At 41.9% G+C, this 18,626-nt stretch overlaps 1 protein-coding gene across 1 annotated transcript in view; it reads left to right on the top strand.

Annotated features, from left to right (window-relative positions):
- Positions 1–18,626, top strand: part of Khc (kinesin heavy chain) — a 278,091-nt gene that overhangs the window by 21,196 nt on the left and 238,269 nt on the right. The gene's annotated exons all lie outside the window — the stretch shown is intronic.

The following is an 18,626-nucleotide window of genomic DNA, read 5'->3' as shown; positions in this document are numbered from 1 at the left end:
GTCTGGTTTTGAGTCAAAGTTGATGGATTTGACCCCGGATCAGTTTGGTAGTCTTTGAAGTGCTAAAATATCCCAGCGTCGCGTTGGTAGATTACTGGTACGTGAAGGAATTTCTGCGGACAATATTTGGCACCTCGACGTCTCAGAAAATGTAAAAGTACTGTAGTTAATGGAACATGGAACCAATAACTTACTACTGTATGGAAACGATGAAAACTAGGTGATTACAAAACAAGACGAATTGATAGACTACGTGTTTCGTCCTCTGTAATTCTATTTCAGTGCTTGCACGAAGTCTGTCGGCGAGAGTAAGACATTTGATCTTTAACAATGTTTCCTGTTACTCAGTCACTACGAATATATTCTGATATATTGTCCCGCTAAAACATATTCTTAATTTTAATACCGTAGTAAGTTATACCCTCCGCAGGCTCTATCATAGGGAGATAGAAACACTTGACTTGGGTTTGTCATTGTGGGAAAATAGCAGGACAACATTGCAAAACGCAGTCGTAAAGAAAAGGTGTAAATCATTGACCCTACTATTCGCCATGCTACAAAACCCGAGTAAATCGGAGAAATAATATTCAACTCCACCATACCCTGCTACATATAATTCTTACAGTGAAAACTGTTACAGTAACCCTGCTGATTCAGGACCTAATTTGAAACATTCTTGGTATCAAATGTCGTATACCTTGTAAATTCAGTACTGTGATTGTATTATACTTTGTATGTTAATGCAACCCATAATTGTACGAGAATCGTACGCACCTCAAAAGTTTTGCTCCACCTGGATTGCTGAGGTATTACGTTGCTTGCGACCAAAGAGAAAGTATGGGAGATCAAGTATACTTTCTGTAACTGGTAACATAATTGTCTTGAATACCTTCGAACTTACGATAAACACGACTCATTATTTGGCGAAGTGAATCTATCAAACCTAGAAATAGCAATCTGCGTCTTAATACGGTATTTCTCCACCTCCATCGTTGAGGCAAGTTTTTATCATTCATAGCAGGCTACGCACCTGATGTTTGCGGCTGCCCTGCTCTACTCACGCTCAACAACAGCCCTCCGGAGGATCTCCAGGGTGAGATGTGGGTTCCTGTGTCTTAGTACTGCCTCTTCAAGCTGGTCCTGCGATGTGTTCAATCAAATTCATCCCAGCAGACACTGCAGACAATTTTATCAGATTTGTGCCTCCCTGAGGAAGATGTTAACATGACGGGAGTTGTGTACACGCGTATTGCCATCCTGCAGAACTATTGTCACCGATATATTATCGGTATGGCCGAACAATGGATTGCAAGATTGTCCCGATATTGTACAATTTCCGTAGTACCCTCAACGATGATGCGCGGAGTCGTTTCATCCATACATAATGCAGGTAGAAATTTGACTGATCCGCCACCCTGCTGGACCTGTGGTATGGTGTCTGGTCAGGTTACTTCACTCACTCTAATCCCTCCTCCGACGATTAGGCCTCGGACAATGTCGGCACTCATTGGTGAAGGAACGCTATAAGTGTTCTCGGCGCCATAGTGTTGGGGTGTATACTCGTGATCATAAGAATTTCGGGTGGAATGGAAAACTGGTAACGTTTGGACGTAGGTTTTGGCCAAACCTTATGAAATGAAGTGGCGTATGGCTTTTAGTGCCGGGAGTGTCAGAGGACAAGTTCGGCTCGCCAGATGCAGGTCTTTTGATTTGACACCCGTAGGCGACCTGTGTGTCGTGATGGGGGTGAAATGAAGTCGAAACATACACCCAGCCCCCGTGAAAGAGAAATGAACCAATTATGGTTAAAATTCTCGAACCCCTGCGACCAAAGGCAGCACGCTAACCATTTAGCCATGGAGCCGGACGCCAACCCTGATGCAGTGAGGCAACGCCACATGTGTTCGTCTTCCAGGTGGTGTGGGTTGTGACGTAATGCACTCAGAGGTCCCTCCCAATATCATTTTCTCGGGAACTGATTAAGATGTTTCTATGGTTAAACATTCTGGCTGTACTGGCTTCTCCTAATCAAAGAAAACGACTGTAATTTAATTCCGAAGAAATGTGCACGATGTAATCCCGCCCCAATACATATGGAATTTAAATGTTTGATCAGAACTGACAACTCCATAGGAACGGTTTTCCAACATTCTTGCGTCCGTGGTCTTCCTTGTTTATTGCCAGGTTACTTTTACTTTGGTTGTCGAGGATAACATATTTTAATAATACACCCTATGGGAAATAAACGGCAGTTGTTAAAAATTCAACAGCTTTATAAAGGTGGAAAAAATGGTCATAATAAGGACTACTTCTATACCACATGACAGTTCGTGAAAAAAAGACTAACCTGCTAGCACGTGTTCCCCTGTGAAAAACTTCTAGACGTGTAATGCAACTTTATTTGAATGGCTCTAAAATTGTGGAAAAACTAGTGAATTGTTTAAGATTATACCCCACTTTTCATTTTATACAAATACAATAATTATTTTCGTGTGCAGGAAGCGTTCATTTTATTTACTTATTCCTTACAAAATGCACTCCTTTGTTTCTTTTACATCTTACTATGATACGAGAATAGCTTATTTTTATTTATTACAATTCACCAATTATTCCTCTTTTTTTTGGGATTGTGAATAATATTCATTTACCTGTCGTTCAAATGTAGGCATTGTATTTAATTTTATCCCATTTCATTTCTCTCCCAAAACCCAAACCCCATGGCACTACAGCCCTTGGAGGGCCTTGGCCTACCAAGCGACCGCTGCTCAGCCTGAAGGCCTGCAGATTACGAGGTGTCGTGTGGTCAGCACGGCGAATCCTCTCGGCCGTTATTCTTTGCTTTCTAGACCGGGGCCGCTATCTCATCGTCAGATAGCTCCTCAATTATCACGTAGGCTGAATTTCTTGCCCATTTCCCATAATAAAGAAAAAGCATGGTATAATACTTTAGTAAGAGTATGTCTTTAAATGAAACACGAATCGCCTTACTATGTTCTTAGTGAAAGTTGGTTACCTTTCTGCATCCTAATTCCTTGTGTCCAAATTTGATATCCGTGCATATTTTACTGCAAAATATATCGGTTCTTCACTTGACAGTGCTTCCAAAGTTTTTAATGTAGAGTTGTATAATAGTTCCTATATTGCCGAAAATAAGGGTCATTTTTTCTTACAATGGTCGGGCGCGATGGCATTTGACAAGGTGGTCATGGTCGAGACCGCGAACATTTCAGCCAGCCTTCGCACAAAGGAATTGCAAAGAAATAGGAGAATTTGACACTCAAAGAATTGACTTACGAGCACGTGTGGTTCCTCCCTTCATTCCCCTCTCTACCGCATATTCAAGGTTGAGACAGGAGGGCGTGTGGGCAGGCGGGGAAGAAAGTACCTTCCCCTCTGTGGGTGTTTGGTTCATGTCACATCTCCCGTCATTACCTCTCTCAATCTTCACTTGCTCGTCAGGTGTGTTCATGTGTTACGCTTCTGCATGAATCTGACCAATAAGAGATAGTGTTATCTGGTACTGGGCGGTTCTGAAGACTGTACTGATTTCGTTGCTCGAAATGAAATATTTCTGGCTGCAAATTTAAATGACGTCAGCGACAAGATGGAGGAAAAAAAACGTCTCCGCTGGTGTAGTCACGTCAGAAGAAGAAATGAAAACCATTTAGTACAGAAAGCTTATGCCATCGAAGAGCCGTAGAAAGAAAGAGGGCGTCTTCAGGCAACATAGAAACAAACTGCTGAGGCTGCTTTATGAAAGTGAAGTGCCATTAGATGTGGTACAAGAACGTCGGACATACTCTTCTCGGAGTCAGACGAACCGACCCTAAGTGAGCTCGGGAGAGCCCGTTTTAAGGGTTGATTTACGGCCAGGGAAGATTTAAATGAACACCAGTGTACGTGCAGATGCTCGCAAATAACTCAGAGGGGGGGGGGGGGGGGTCTATGGATAGAGCCCTGCGCGGATATACAAAATATTATCCGCATCTGCACTTCCTTCATCCGCATCCGCGAATGGATATCCGTGGATATTGTAAATATTTAATTACAGTATATTACACGCAAGGTATTGAAACAGGTAGATATCTATATATATAAAATAATTTGTCCTGACTGACTGACTGACTGACTGACTGACTGACTGATTCATCGCCGAGCCAAAACTACTGGACATAAAGAAATGAAACTTTGGAGATACATTTATATTAAAACGTAGGTGCTCGCTAAGAGAGGATTTTTGGATATTCCGTCGCTAAGGGGGTGAAAAAAGGGGGTGAAATTGTAAAATGAGTGTACCTATATCTCAAAACTTTAAGAGTTTACAGATGTAAAAATTGGTATTTAGAATCTTCTTTAAAAATAAGGAAACACGTATTTTTTTGTTTTCGGGAAATCCCAATAGGAGGGGTGAAAAAGGGTGAAAAAGTGGTTGAATGCCTTAAATCAGGATACCGGTACGTATATCTCAGAAACTAAAGATATTACAGACCTGAAAATTTGTACTTTTGATCTCTCTTAAAAATAAAGAAACACGTATTTTTTTGTTTTTGGAAAATCCAATTAATGGGAGGGTAAAAAAGGGGGTGAATTTTTAAAATGAGTGCATCTATATCTCAAAACTTTTAAAGATTACAGATGTAAAAATTGGTATTTAGAATCTCCTTTAAAAATAAAGAAACACGTATTTTTTTGTTTTCGGAAAATCCCGACAGGAAGCTTGGAAGAGGGTGAAAAAAGGGTTGAATGCCTTTAATGTGGCTACTTATATTTCAGAACCTGAAGATATTTCAGACCTGAAAATTGGTATTGGGGATCCACTTTAAAAATAAGGAAATACGTATTTTTTCGTTCTTGGAAAATCCAAATAATCGGGGGGTGAAAAGGGGGGTGAATTTTTAAAATGAGTGTGTTTATATCTTAAAACTTTAAAAGTTTACAGATGTAAAAATTGGTATTTAGAATCTGCTTTAAAAAGAAAGGAACACTAATGTTTTTTTCGGAAAATCCCGATAGTAAGGGTGGAAGAGGGTGAAAAAAGGGTTGAATGCCTTTAATGAGGATACTTAAATCTCAGAAACTGAAGATATTACAGACCTGAAAATTGGTATTTGGGATCTCCTATCAAAATAAAGAAACATTTTTTTGCTTTTGGAAAATCCAATTAATGGGGGATGACAAGGGGGGGGTAATTTTTATACAGTACCTCTCAAAAACTTAACATGTTACAGAAGTGAAAAATGGTATTTTTATCTCTGTTAAAAATAAAGAAACGTGTATTTTTAGTTTTCGGAAATACCACATGGGTGGAGAGGGGGGGGGGGTAAAAGGGACTGAAAATGGTGTTGAATTATTTTAATTAGACTACTGTTATCTCAAAAATGAAGTTGTTACAGACGTGAAATTTGATATTTGGAATCTGCTTTAAAAGTAAAGAAACACCTATTGTCGGAAAATCCAATGAATGCGGGGGGAGTGGGGGAGGTGAAAGAATTTAAAATTAATTATCTCAAAACTAAAGGTAATAGACGTGAACATTGGTGTTTGGAATCTCCTTTAAACATAAAGAAACACGCCTTCTTTTAGTTCTTTTTTGGGGGGGGGGGGGTAAATAAACTTAACGGCGGTGGGGTGTAAACGGAGGTGAGACCAATTGATTTTACTGTTCATAATGTATTTATAAGGAGCCTCCGTTGCTCAGGCGGCATCGCGCCGGCCTCTCAAAGCTGGGTTCCCTGATTGAAATCCTGGTCTCTACATGTGTCATTCATGCTGGACAAAACGGAGGCGGGACAGGTTTTTCCTGTCACCATTCATTCCAGCAACACTGTCCAATATCATTTCATTTCATTTGTCATTCATTAATCATTGACCCAGAGGAGTGCGACAGGTTTCGGCAGCCGGCACAATTCCTGTTGTCGTCGCTAGATGGGGGCTTTATTCATTCCTTTCCTGACCCTGAGGAATGACTGGAAACAGGCTGTAGATTTTCGATGTACTTATTCTGATCATAAACCGATCATTATTAATGTTTCCTGGGTTCGTTTTCAAGGGCCATCTTTTCCTTCGGAGAACGTTCTTAGATTACAGTAGATTCTCCTGGCATATAAAAAAAAATTTAAACACATTTGAAATAAACGATAGGAATGAGATTGACCGTCCTATTTTTCACCTCTATAACAAGGCCAATAATGCACGGAAGTATGTCATTCGTATCGCCAGAAATCCCGCACACTTGCATACGCGCGACAATGGTGCTGGTCATATTCTCAACAATGACAATGGCAGCACATGTAATTTACCGCCAAGTAGCGGTCTTAATAATAATAATAATAATAATAATAATAATAATAATAATAATAATAATAATAATGTTCTGGACCGTCGTCAAATGTGCGGACCGTGCTGGAAACGGGTCCTGGACGGGTAATGACTAAGAATGCAGTCCGACCGCGGGTTCAGTACCGCCAAGGCACCCAAGACGACACCACCCCGGATCTGCTGAAGGATTTGATATATATATATATATATATATATATATATATATATATATATATATATCAAAAATGCTTATAGGAAAAGATGGCAAAGATTTAGGGACCCAACTGGCCGGGTGGAATACCTGGACCTAGCCCGGGAAGTACGAAATCGATTGCTGGAAAGAAAGATTGAAGGATGGGAGGAAACTTGCCGTAATCTATTAGAAAACGAGTCAGATCGCGAATTTTGGCGGATTCTCTCAGAGAACGAGTCAAATCGCGAATTTCGACGGATTATATATAAAACAATAAGCATTCAATTATAAATTTCAGTATAATACCGTAGCGAAGCACGGGTATCTTGCTAGTATTAACATAATACAATAGGACTGATACCTAGCATCAGAACTCCTACAGTCACAAGTTTATGAGGGATTTTCTCTTGCGCAAACTACCGACGTATTGACCTTTGTTCCTTCCTTCCGTTAACTGCGGAAAGGAACCAGTTAGGCTTACGTCTGATTTACGGCTTTATGGTCTCAAGGCTCTATCACCATTCTCCCATACCACAGTCAAGGGTCACGTAACCACAAGCAGATATAAGAGTATACCCGAGTGAAAAATCAATAAACTTCATTAATATTTAGAAATTATCCGCACTGCCATACAATTTGCATCCGTCAAGACACGAAATTCGCGGATATCCGCGTCCCTGCAGGGCTCTCGAGCTATGGAGGCGATTCCGGGATTGTCTGAGTAGAGAAGCCCTCCCAGTTGCCATCAGAAAGGCATTATACAGCCCTGTTGCGGAGTCGTTTCGGTTCCTGCGAGCCAAGATTTTTCAAATAATGGTCCATCAGCTTCTGTTTATCGTAGGGGCCGATGACCTTCGATGTTAGGCCCCTTAAAACAACAAGCAACAAGTGTTTATCGTAGGCTACCACTGCGAGAACGATCCCGAACATTCTGTATCACACGATAAAGGTTTTACATCAACGACGGCATTGTGGTGTGCACAGATCACGCGTGCGATTTTCCTCGCAGGGAGGCCTTTGTTGACACAGTGTAACAATGTGCGTACGATCAAATGCTATGACGACTCGTCGTGGCATGTTTGCCAGAGGGCTGCAACAGAGCGAGTGCAACATACAGTACTTCTTCCACGAACGTTCTGAGTAAGGGATGGTGATTATTGCGAAAGTTACCGAATACCGCCGTATGAGCACGTGTTAATGTTAACGTTTATTGGTTGACACTACCTCAGAACGCTTGCGCAGAGACTTGAAAATAGTTAGCCAGATCATAGCATAATGCGATCCTACGTACACAATGTCCAAAATGTAATTTCTCAAATAATTTCAGTCAGGATAATGTGCAAGAACCGATTCATCGTCATTAATATAAGAAAGTAATTCAACCTAAAGTACGCCGGGTACCCATGCAGTCATGCTTGACCCGCTATATTGAATCTCTAGCCTCTGACATCGTCCGTTCGCACCGTATCGGATTTTTAACCACAATGATATCGTCCGTTCGCGAAGGTTCCATGGAAAGTTTACCTCCATTCACCTCCACAGAGTTAGTGTGGAGCGTGGGAAACGGATGTGTTGCGCGTAATGAAACTCGAAGTCAGAATATTAACGAGATTCTGGTCAGTATAACGGCTGTAATGTGGCGTGGCTTTTATCACGTGTTGACGAAAGAGCTGAGATTCTGGGAATAGGACTGTCTGTGCGATATGACTGTCGATCGTCTTTTCATTAATCCGAATGATACGAGCAACAGTGAGAAAGAGGAGAGAGGAATCAGACTTGGAAGGAGTTCGTCCTTTATCAGATTCTAATTAGGTAACTGCTTATTAAACTGTCTTTCATATTGGTTTTTCAAAACTATACTTCCCTTCTAGAATTTAATTTGATTGAAATATTATCAAAAGTGTGAATTTTTCCTGATATGTGCTGCTGTAAATCAATTCATTTCCATGTCCGGTGAGCATGTCCAGAAAGAACTGCAGCAGTGATGGCCTTATTTCCTCTATCATCTTGTGATGTGCATGTGTTGGTCCAGGAGGGGACAGATAAGTAGGTGGCTTGCGTCTTGTTCAGCACCGCATTCACACAAGGTATCTGAGTTTGCTGGAAAGATCCCCCTTTCTTCAGGTGGGTCTTGCATCGAGGGACGCCCACTCTAAAAAGTCAGAGCGCACACTTCTGGGACATGACGGAAATAACTTGTCCTGTCCCGTGTAACATGGGCCACATACATGCACATCTATGGGTCATTAGTCAAGATGTCCTCTAATGATCTGGGAGGCTTGTTGTTACTTAGGAATTACGAAGAAAACGGGCAACCAGAAGAAAGATTTTGGGTCATCTCATAATGTGGACTGCCAAGAGAATGGTGCTTTTGTGTTGGCCAAGAAACCTAATGAAGATCCTTCACAATTTCATAAATTTTATAGATTGAACTGGGAGATGTTTCAAGAGTTGCTGCACATGGTAAAACCACTGAGAAAAAATATTTCAGGGATCCTATTCTACCAGCTGAAAGATTATTGATAACACTCGGGTAAGGTTGACAAGTATTGATTTTAGTTGTGTATGAATACAGTAAAAGATCTGTACACATTTGTTCCGAATAAGTAGGTGTTTGCGGTAAAATTGAAATTAATAGTACATAGTTATTTTTTACATTTTTAGGGAAACCAAATTTCTGAACACTTATTCATATTATTCCAAACAATGCACGATTGTTCAGGTTGAGAAGTAGTTCCGTCGTCTTCATTCTGTGATACTATCATCACATTTTGAGATGTCTGTGACTGAGATGTCTGTCTATTCCAAATTTCATTCAGTGAATTTTAAACTGAACTTCTCAACAGCAATTTATTTGCAGTATTAAGGTATTTTACCATTGGTAAAGGTGATTTAAAAATAGCAAGTTCGGATCCGAATCATTGTCTGCCTGGGGTTTACCCCTCCTTTCGTTAAAGTAGTCGGCAAAGGCTCAACTTGCTTTTCCTTCTGATGAATATTTACCTTCTATTTTATTTTCGGTATTATCCAACATCACAGATTCCAATTCTGGCAGTTATTCATATTTCCTGATTGCCTAGAATAACAGAGCTGCTCGCATAAGTATTCGTCCACACTCGTCATATGAGAACAATAGCCAATAGCACCAATACCATAAAGAAGTTAAATGTAAGGAAATAATAGTATGTTTTATTTGCCATCTGAATATCTGAGAACATAATGTATAGCACTCAAAGCACTGGCATTTGGAACAAATGAACAATCGCACTGCTTGCATGAATGTCACGTTGCAAAATTATTCGTCCACAATAACTCGAATGTGCAATCATTTCCTAAGTATCAGTAGCGCGTCGAACTTCCTTTGGAAGCAACTACGACTTGAAGGCGTTTCGGTAGGGATGTCACCAGTTTTTGTTACTTCCGGGCCTATATTGTGCCATTTGTCCATGAAGTATTGCTTCAGAGCTTATTTATTTGCAATACGCTGCTTCCTCAGTTTACATTTTAATTCCGCCCAGGAATCTTCTATGGATTTAAGTCTGGGGACTGGGGTGGTGTCTGCAGCACATCAGGTGTTTTGCAGAATAGTCATTCCCGAACAACCCAAGCAGTGTGCTTATGGTACCGGTAATTATCTTGTTGGAAGAAGTACCCACTGTCAAGACCTAATTTTGGTACTGTGGGTGTTTAGTGTTGCTTTAATATATTCAAGGTTCAGGTATTATACGGCAGTTACCTACCCCAGCCGCCGATATACAACCACATACCATTATGGAACCTCCTCCATACTTTATGGTTGGTTGCAGATTTTGACCTTGGAGCTCGGCGTTCTTTCTCCATACACGTCGCTTTCACCCTCTGTGGGTGGGGGACGCATATGAATACACCCACGGTATCACCTGCCTGTCGTAAGAGGCGACTAAAAGGGGCGACCAAGGGATGGTTGTATTAGAACCGTGAAACTACTCTTAATAAGTACCATCACGCGGGGAACACCATGGGTTGCCTTTACTTGCGGGTAGTACCACTACACTGACTTAGAAAATGTCATGGGATAGTCACCTAATAGCGCGTGGGGCCGCCTCTGGCCCTGCGAAATTGCAGCGAGGCGCCGTGGAAGTGAGTCGACAAGTCCCTGGTAGTCCTCTGGACGCAGCTGACACCAAATCGTTTGCAGAGCGGCCGCCAATGCTGATCTGTTCGTGGGTGCAGGATCCATGGCACGGAGCCTGCGTTCCAGGACATCCCAGATATGCTCGATAGGGTTCATATCGGGGCTCCTGGGTGGCCATGGCAGTCGTTGGACGTCCGCTGCATGTTCCTGGAACCATCCCCGGGCGACGTCGGAGCGATGTGGCGGCGCGTTATCATCTTGCAACACCGCAGAATCTTCTGGGCGCTGGAAGGCCAAAAATGGGTGGAGATGGTCTCCGAGCAGCTCAACATACCGCGTACCATTCAAAGTCTCTTCCATTCCATACCAGGAAAATGCACCCCAGACCATAACACACCAGCGCCGTGGACCACACCTTCGAGGCAAGCGGGATCCATCGCTTCATGTGGTCTGCGCCATACACGGTGCCTCCCATCGGCATGGTGCAGTTGAACTCGTGATTTGTCCGACCATATCACGTTACGCCATTGTTCCAGTGTCCATCCCTGGTGACTGGCGACAAATGCGCGTCGTTGTGCCCGATGACGTTGGGTTAACAGTGCCGCACCCGTGTGCGGCGCCTGCTCCCATACCCCATAGAACCCATGTTCCTACGGATTGTCCCCTGGGAGACGTGTCTAGCACGGCCTTTATTTGAATTGAGCCGTGATTTGTTGCACGGTTGCTCATCTGTCACTATTGACAATCCGTCTCAGATGTCGTCGGTCACGGCCATCGAGGGTGGCTGGACGGCTGGTCGTTCGTCTGTTGTGGACGGCGACATCCGCATTCAACCATTCACGATACACCCTGGACTCGGTTGATCGTGTGAAGCCGAATTCCCGCACCACTTCCGAAATCGCACTTCCCATCCGTCGGGCACCGACTACCATATCCCGTTCGAACGGTTTCAGCTCACGACGACGATCCATGTTACACCTGTCACATGCACAGCCAATGATCACAAGGTCTCCTATACAACTGCCGCTGGCACAGAGGCCGTGTGGTGCTCAGACATCACACCTGCGCATCAGTGCTCCGCTATCCCATGACATTTGCTCAGTCAGTGTATATTAGGTACACAATAGGTTTGTGATTAGTAGCAGCAGAGAGTGGTTCACTGTGGGTTTCCAATACCCGTGATTAGTACCATTGTGAGAAACACCACGGGTCTGGGCGTTGCCTGTGATTAGTGCCACTATATGAGCGACACCGTGGTTCTGCGTTGACTGTGATTAGTATCCACTATATGAGGAACACCACGGAATACCGGCACCCGTGATTAGTACACCTAGGTGAGGAACACCATCTGTTTTCGTTGCCTGTGTGTGGCGACATTCTGTGAGAAACACCATAAGTCTGCGTTACCGGTACGACGTACAATACTTGTGAGTAGTACTATCATGTGTGGAACACCGCGAGTCTACGCTTCTGTTGATTAGTACCCCAACATGACAAATACCATGGTTCTACTTTACTAGCGATAAGTACCATTATGAGGGGCCGTTGACCTGTATTTTGGACCCCTTTGGACAAGCATCCTCGATTCAGGATTGTACTTCAGAAGTGGCGCCTTGCTCAGTAATATTATTTTTATGATAGTTTCTAGGTCGGATCCACTGTTTGTTTTAAATGCATATCCATCCATTCATTCTTCAAGACATTTTATATTTTGGTCAGTGGGTGATTTTGAACTTTTAATTTATTTCATTTCGTATCAGGGGCCGATGACCTAGATGTTAGGCCCCTTTAAACAAGCATCATCACACGCCGCTTTCCAGGGCAATCAAACAGAATTGGCTCTTGTCAGTAAGCAGCACGCGTTTCCAAAACGCGGGTGGCTTCCTAACGTGCTCTTTAGCGGCACTCTTACGGTTCACCTCGCTTAACCAGGGTTTCTTCCGGCTTGTACGTCGCTGCAAACCAGCTCTTTGTAACCCACACGGTGTCGGTGCTGATGTTATCCCACTGAAGATTTGTATATCTGTTCGAAGCACAGGTCCAGGCACATGGGATTTTGCTGGACAGTGCGGATAATGCTTCGCTCTTCTCGTGCTATCAGCTTGCTTGGCCGCCTCGTTCTTGTTGAGTACAGTTGCACTGGTCTGAATGATACTTGCGACTGTAGTTCGCGGTATTCCTGTTTTCTCAGCAGTTACTCTGTGAGAATCACCAATTTGAAGGAGTTGAATAAATCGTTGGCGATAAACAACAGTTCGTTCCCTTACCTTACCCATTGTACTCGGGGCATCCACTAGATATTGACTTACAGACTCTGTCCGTATCACTGACAATGAGCTTGGTGATGTATCTGACTTCCTCAATGCTGAGATAGTTATACAAGGCGGACGAATACCTTCGCGTTGCCATTTCCTAGCCCGACCACACTCATTTTTTTATCAAAGAATATTGACGTATAAGAGTATATTCTGCCGTTATTATCTATATATATAAAAGAACTTGTCCTGACTGACTGACTGACTGACTGACTGACTGACTGATCATCGCCGAGCCAAAACTACTGGACATAAAGAATTGAAATTTTGGGGTTACATTCATATTAAGATGTAGGTGCTCGCTAAGAGAGGATTTTTGGATATTCCATCGCTAAGGGGGTGACATTTTAAAATGAGTGTATTTATATCTCAAAACTTTGAAAGTTTACAGATCTAAAAATTAGTATTTAGAATCTTCATTAAAAATAAAAAACACGTATTTTTTGTTTTCGGAAAATCCCAATAGGAGGGGTGGAAAAGGGGCTGATTCCTTTAATGAGGATACTTATATCTGAGAAACTGAAGATATTACAGACTTGAAAATTGGTGTTTGGGATCTCCTTTAAAAATTAAGAAACATGTATTTTTTTTTTTTTTTTTTTGGAAAATCGAATTAATGGGGGTGTGAAAAGGGGGTGAATTTTTAAAATGAGTGTATCTATATCTCGAAATTGTAAGTTTTCAGACGTAGAAATTGGTACTTAGAATCTTTTTTCAAAATGAAGAAACACGTATTTTTTTGTTTTCGGAAAATCCCAATAGGAAGGGTGAAAAATGGTTGAATGCCTTTAATAAAGATCCTTATATCTCAGAAGCTGAAGACATTACAGACCAGACAGTTAGTATATGGAAGCTCCTTTAAAAATACAGAAACTTTTTTTTGGAAAATCTAATTAATGGGGGTTAAACAGGAGTGACAAATTGGGGTGGATTTTTAGAAAGACTATATCTACAGTATATCTCAGAAACGTAAAATGTTACAGACGTAAGAACTGGTATTTGGAATTTCATGTTAAAGTAAAGAAACAGGTATTCTCGGAAAATCCAATGAAGGGAGGGTGGGGGTTAAAAATTAAAAAATTAATTGAATTAATTGTATGAAGATACTTACATCTAATAAAAACTAAAGTTGTTACAGACGTGAAAATTGGTATTTACATCTTCTTTAAAAATAAAACGACGCGTTTTGGGGAAGGGGGTTCGGGGAAATCATCTTTGGGGGCGGGTGTGAAACGGAGTTGAAACCGTTTCATGAGGACACATATCTCAAAATCTGAAGATAATCGGTATTTAGATCCTTTACTATTAAAGAAACAAATATTTTTTGCCGGAAAATTCACTTGGGGGGGGGGGGGGGGTGGGGAGTGTGAAAGTAAGTGAAAAAAGTTAATTATTTTTATGGGAATACTTATCTCAAAACTGAATGTAACACACGTGAACATTGGTATTTGGAATCTCCTTTAATCATAAAGGAACACGCCTTTTTTTGGGGGGGGGGGGCGGGGCGGTAAATCAACTTAACCGCGGTGGGGTGAAAACGGAGGTGAGACCAATTGATTTTACTGTTCCTAATGTACTTATAAGGAGCCTCCGTGGCTCAGGCGGCAGCGCGCTGGCCTCTCATCGCTGCGTTTCGTGGTTCAAATCCCGGTCACTCCATGTGAGATTTGTGCTGGACAAAGCGGAGGTGGGACAGGTTTTTCTCCGGGTACTCTGGTTTTCCCCGTCATCATTCATTCCAGCAACACTCTCCAATATAATTTAATTTCATCTGTCATTCATTAATCATTGCCCCAGAGGAGTGCGACAGGCTTCGGCAGCCGGCACAATTCCTATCACCGCTAGCTGGGGGCTTTATTCATTCCATTCCTGACCCGGTTGAATGACTGTGGATTTTCAATGTACTTATTCTGATCATAAACCGATCATTTTTAATCTTTCCTGGGTTCGTTTTCAACAGCCATCTTTTCCTTTGGCGATCCTTCTTAGATTACAGTAGATTCTTCTGGCATATAAATAAAAATTTAAACACATTTGAAATAAACGATAGGTATAAGATTGACCGTGCAATTGTTCATTTCTATAATAAGGTCAATAATACACGGAAGTATGTCATTCGTATCGCCAGAAGTCCTGCGCACTTGCCTACGGGCGACAATGGTGCTGGTCATACTGCCATCAATGACAATGGCAGCAGATGTAATTTACCGCCAAGTAGAGGTCTTGCATCTTGCTTTGGGGTCCAGTATAATAATAATAATAATAATAATAATAATAATAATAATAATAATAATAATAATGTCCTGGACCGTCGTCAAAATGTGCGGACCTGGCAGGAAACGGGTCCTGGACGGGTAATGACTACGATTGCAGTCCGGCCGCCGGTTCAGTACAGCCAAAGTACCCAAGACGACACCACGCCGGATCTCCTCAAGGATTTGATCCACATTAAAAATGCTTATAGGAAAACATGGCAAGGATTTAGGGACCCAACTGACCGGGTGGAGTACCCGGACCTAGCCCGGGAAGTACCAAATCGATTGCTGGGAAAATGATCGAAAAACGGGAGGAACGTGGTCGTAATCTCTCAGAAAACGAGTCAGATCGCGAATAACGGCGGGTTATGTATAAAACGATAAGCATTCAATTATAAATTTCAGTATAATACCGTAGCAAAGCACGGGTATCTTGCTAGTTGTAAGTATATATTGCATATCCACTGCGTATTTGTTTCTGAACGTAGCTTAAGCTTTGCAGTGCATTTTTGGTGTTTAGTGTATGGGAAGGACATATGGACGAATACTTATGCGAGCAGCTGTATTTGATGTACTTGGAAATTCCGTAGTCTTTGCAAAATATAAAGTCAGTGAACATATTAGTTATTTACAGAATTCGGGCTGTTTACACTCGAAACACTTACCCCCTGGATCTTGTGTATGGCTCCAGAAATTGCAAATACTCGGCAAGATAGTGTCTTTTTCCACTTTCAGAACCGCTTGTCGGTAGTTGCCTTAAATGTCGTAGGAATGCATGCCGAATGTTCGTAGATTCATCCTTAGTTTCACGAGCTATACGAAAGATAGCCACCATCAGAATTATTGTTATTAGTTTGTTTCTTGGAAACGGAGGCAGTTTTAAATCACTTGCCTTCCAGTTCAAACGAGGGGAAACGATAGGCAGAATCGTATTCGAAACTTTCGTTGCCATTTGGGACGCCCTAAGTGAAGATTTCATGCCTACACCGGATACTGATTATCGGTTACAAACAGCAGCTAGATTCTATGAATTGTAGAATATGGCACATTGTGTTGCCAGTATTGACGGGAAGCATTTCAGAACTAAGAAACCGGCCATGTCAGGTTCGTCATACATAAATTACGAAGGATATTTTTCTGTTGTACTTCTCAGTGATGCTGATGGTTTGTTTATTGCTATAGACATTTGAGAGTTTGGAAGAAACGATGGATCTCTTTTTCGTAATTCAGACATAGGCAGACTTGTGATGGATGGTACATTGAGGTTGCCACCACCGTCTGGGCTCCACAATGATGCGTCATTTATATGGTGGGCGATGAAGCATTCCGGCTCAAAACTAACCTCATGCGACCTTATCGAGTTAGGATCTTGGACAATGAAAAGAGTTTGATTGTAGACTCACAAGGGGACATTCCTTACTCGTCACCACCGATTTCGCTCAAATTTATAGAACATGCAGGGTTTGGCTAGAAATGAAAGTACCCAAAGTGGGAACTCCAGATGGCCAAGCGTATAGAAAATAAAAATAAAAATGTTGACGCGGCTCTCACACCGTATAAGCCACTTACGTTAGTGCGCACGCCGAGCAGTTGTTGGCGTAGCGGTAAGAGCTTGGACAAGTAATTCGATGGTCCTGGGTTCGACTCGCCGTGTGGAGAATATTTTTCTCAATTTTTATATTCATTTATTTTAATTTATTTTACTTATGCAAAAGGCATATAGGACGTCATTTTTTTTTTTTTTTTTTAATGAGCGCGCAATTGTAGAAAATTTGGAGTTGCGAACTTTCCCGACGTGTTCAAACAGAAATTCTTTTTTTCTCTCCTTTATTGGCTATTGGGGAATGCGCCATAAACGTGAATAGTCGATTCGCTGTAAGATTCGTTTTCACCTGAAAAGTGAAGGTTGCTCTTGGTGGCTGTACACAAACAATAGGTTCTTGGCACAGGTAGACGGTGACAATGAAATCGCATTTTTTTTTACGTTTTCTATGCCTTTTGCGTATAAATAAATAAAATGAATTATTCACCTCTTTGCGTAATTGGAAAATGAATAATATAAAATTTGACAGAAAAAACCATTCTCCACACGGGAAGTCGAACCCACTACCGTCGAATTATCAGTCCGAGCTCTTACCGCTACGCCAACAACTGCTCGACGTGCGCACTAACGTAAGTAGCTTATACGGTGCGAGAGCCGGGTCAACATTTTTATTTTTATTTTCTATACGCTTGGCCATCTGGAGTTCCCACTTTGGGTACTTTCTTTTCTAGCCAAGCCCTGCATGTTCTATAAATTAGAGCGAAATCGGTGGTGACGAGTAGGGAATGCCTCCTTGTCAGTAGAGCAAGGCGAAGTGCCGAATGTGCTTTTGGCATGCTAGTGTCAAAATTTAGGCCTTTTGAAACACAGATTTCCATAGAAGTCTCAAAAGTTGATAGCTGCATTAATGCAGAATGCATTTTACACAACTTCATCAAATTGAAAGGACATTTCACCAATCCGTCTGTGTCAGAAGGTGATTTCGATGCACAAATCAAGATCATTCTTCCCGATTTGGCCATTGTAATATTCATCCTACAACAGGAGCTCAAGAAATAGAGGTCAACTGTGTACATATTTCATGAAGCCAGAAAATGCACTTCCATGGCAAGAAGTGTTCAGCATTCATTTGGCTACCTAATTAAATGAAAAACTTACAAGAAAAATAACTTCAGTCTATCATGTTTTCCCATTAGTATAGGTACTCCTTAAATTTGGTATAATGATACTGTGATGTGAATGTGTTCGTTCGTTCATCACAACGATAACAAGGGAGTTTATTTGAAGTACAGTACCTTGTATTAGTAAGTTAAAAAAATGAAATTGCGTATACTGTAGCTTTTAGTGCCGAGAGTGTCCGAGGACAAGTTCGGCTCGCCAGACGCAGCAGGTCTTTTGATTTGACGCCCGTAGGCGACCCGCGCATCGTGATGAAATTACGATGAAGACACATACACCCAGTCCCCCTGCCAGCGGAATTAACCAATTATGGTTAAAATTCCCGACCCTGCCGGGGATCGAACACGGGACCCCTGTGACCCAAGGCCACCACGCTAACAATTTAGCCATGGAGCCGGACTATAAGTTAAAGTATGCACTAGATGTATTTTATCACTGTAAATGTTGGTGGGCTACTTACCGTTCATGCTGAATACTATTTCTCCCCAGATATTTTCACATGTAGACCTATTTGAATAATCCTTTACTCTGTAATTATACAGTATTTATTCTCCACTTCCGCTATAACATTTATAGTAGTTGCCTCTGTTGAGCTGCACATATTTATATCACTGCACGTGGGAACTGATGGAACACGTCCTATGAAATGCAAATGGGACATGCCCGCTGACACATGGGACAGTCCATGCTCTTGACTGATAAATGTGCG

This window comes from Anabrus simplex, chromosome 2, assembly GCF_040414725.1.
Source record: "Anabrus simplex isolate iqAnaSimp1 chromosome 2, ASM4041472v1, whole genome shotgun sequence".
Lineage (NCBI taxonomy): Eukaryota > Metazoa > Arthropoda > Insecta > Orthoptera > Tettigoniidae > Anabrus > Anabrus simplex.
Note: the sequence above shows the minus strand (reverse complement) of the source record. Positions and strands in the feature narration are given on the sequence as shown.